The 2,706-nt window shown below is 46.7% G+C and overlaps 1 pseudogene; it reads left to right on the top strand.

The window, feature by feature from the left end:
* The first annotated feature begins 360 nt into the window (after positions 1–360).
* LOC147428206 (uncharacterized) lies at positions 361–1,940 on the top strand (annotated as a pseudogene).
* The last annotated feature ends 766 nt before the right edge of the window (positions 1,941–2,706 follow it).

The raw sequence follows: 2,706 nt of genomic DNA, 5'->3' as shown, positions 1-2,706 counted from the left end.
GGCGAGAGTGCACTTATAGATTGGTTTCTTGTATGCATCCATTGGCATCGTGATATGTGAGTTTCCTGGTGAGTTTATGGTACTGAAGTGCTCATGTGATGTGTAACCGTGTTTGCTCAAAGGCGGTCTATATGCTGAAGGTCGGTAGAAGGTGTGCATGCGTGTGTGATTTTTTGTGGCTTGGGGTGTTGGATACCTGCTGGGCTATAGAGAGGCATCGAGTTTGTGTCATGTGTGTTGTTCCATTTCCCCCATCCCATCAGTGGTGCCCTCACGGAGGAGCTACTGATTTCTCCTTGGTGAAGTCGAAGATGGTGTTGCGGTGTTTCCAGGTTTGAAGAACAAGTGCTGCTAACAAAGATGTGGTCGGGTTTTCCGACTTTTACAGGTGCTGAAGATGTTGAAGTATGGATACAAGATTACAACCTTTTTCTGTTGGAGAGTGGCTTGTCAAGAGAAGAGGGAGTGGTTCAAGCTTGCCCTCTCCTGGTTCGGGGCAAAGCAAAGGTATGGTATGAGAGCTTGCAGGCTGAAGAAAATTTGGATTGGAGCACATTGGAAGTGGCATTCGGAAGCCGATATGTGGCCAACCCGCAGTGGGGTGAAGTGAAGCAGATGATGGACAACCTAAAGCAAAGCCTTGACGGTGATTTCCTAGCATTCATGTCGGAGTTCGAGGCCATATGGAGCAATTTGGTTAAGGTAACTGCTGTAGAGAATGCAATTTTTTTGAAGATGACCAAGTTTGTGGACTGCTTGCATGTCAAAGTGCGAGATAAAGTCAAGATGGATGGCCGTGCACATATGAGGAGGCAGTAGCCTATGCACAGAGCAGGACGAAGAAGCTTTTAAAGAAGCAGCAGGCAAAGCAGGTTCCGACGAGTCCATTGGTGCCAAAGCCAATTGCTAGGGAGGAGCCTCAGGTAATCTGACCCTTTGTTGATGCAGATGTGATAGCAGCGGATAGGTTTGATAATAGAGCAAAGACGATACCATGTGGGTCTATGAGGCTTCAACAGCTGCAGAGAGGAGTCTACCAAGTACCGCCTGATGTGCTTGACCAGGTGACTTACAAAAAGCAAGCAGTGGAGAAGATAGCTGAAGTGCCAAAGTCGGTGAGTTTTGTGGAGAAAGCCGAGCTGTGTTCGAGCTATAGCAGTGCCTTGGATACGGACAACACATGGGAAACGGAATCTGCTTTCTCGAGGTATGAGACCTATGATGTTATGTATGTCGATAATTTGGTCAAAGAACAACAGGTTGTAGGTGAAGAGCCAGTTTGCGAAGACCAGGGGGTTGGGAAACCCTCTCTCGTGCCTTGTGATGGTCAGGCCATGTTGACTGAAGAAGAATGTCTTGATGGAGATAATTGGGGATTCGATGAGCCGGTGCTCGATGTTGATGGCGAGTCGCAGGTTTTGATTGCTAAAGCTATGGCGAGGATACAGGATATGCGAGGCTATGTGCCTGCTCCAGTATCGCTTGAAGAGCCTACAAATGAGGTTTGGCCAGTGTTTGCTTTGGAGGATCGGATGCTGCAGGTTGGTGCCATGCTGCTGATGGATTTGTTGATAAAGGTTTTTATGTAAGCAACACTATGCCACTTGCTACAGATTATGTTTTTCAAAGACAATGATGTTGTGGAGAGCTCTCTAGCCATTGGCGGGGAGACATGTGATGCAAAGTCTTTCTAGGGTGTGCAGGTTTGTTTTGGGCGTGGAGATGGTCCATGTATACAACGTTTTGAAGGGTGTTGCTATGAAGGTCTACAAGACTGGTTGGCTGACAAAGTTACAGGTGCAAAGCAAGGAATACTTTCCTATGTTTTACATACAGACGACGATGATCAAAGCCATATTTTTGATCCAGGTGGAGTTTACACTATGCTAGGGAGAGCCTATGGCTTTTCATTTGACCCAGGCGGGCTCTACAATAGATGAATATCTCTCTTTATCTATCTAATGCTTATATATGTAAATAATATCTATCAGTTTTCTTATTATGCACTGATATATAACCTAAATAATGCTATGGTTGAGCATAAATGCTCAACAAGGGGGCGGGAAATGATGGTGCACCCAAGGTGTGTCGGACCATGGAAAGTGTCAACAACAGGTAAAGGGCAGCAAACAATGTGATAGTAGAAGGCTTGGACAAGTACCAGGTGCAACCAGGAATAGGTCCCACAGTGATGTGTATGCCAAATCGGGCATATAACATGTCAAATGTGGTTCAAAAGCTTTGCTAATTGGGATGCTTGAGGATACTACAGGTTGATGTATATCTCCGTCCCATAGTACCATGATGTATGCAAAAGTACTTCCTCGGGTTCGAGGAGTTCAAGGCTCTCTAGGCGTTTGGAGACCAATGCCTATTAACTCTCGATTGGCTATTATGGTTGGCGACTGTGGCTTCAAAATAAGGACGAATAATCAAGGAGGTTGATGCTCAAATTTGAAGGCGGCATTCGAAGGTCGGCATTCTATGGCGTGTGCAAGGGGGCCAAGCCCAAAATCTTTTAAGGCTCTTAATATAACAAAAAAACAACGGGTTGCAAGCTACAGCCGACGAGCTCGCTATGCCGGGAAGGGGCCGTCACCTGTATGGTTTTGCATGAGGAGAGGTTGCCAGGGGTTGGATGAGGGCGCGCTGCAGAGGGTGGCAAGACAGAAGGAAAAAAGGGGTCGCCGGGTGCAACAGAAGGGG

Source organism: Adiantum capillus-veneris, chromosome 23, assembly GCF_014529385.1.
Source record: "Adiantum capillus-veneris isolate H3 chromosome 23, ASM1452938v2, whole genome shotgun sequence".
NCBI lineage: Eukaryota > Viridiplantae > Streptophyta > Polypodiopsida > Polypodiales > Pteridaceae > Adiantum > Adiantum capillus-veneris.
The sequence above is the reverse complement of the archived record's forward strand: the minus strand, read 5'-3'. Positions and strand labels throughout refer to the sequence as shown.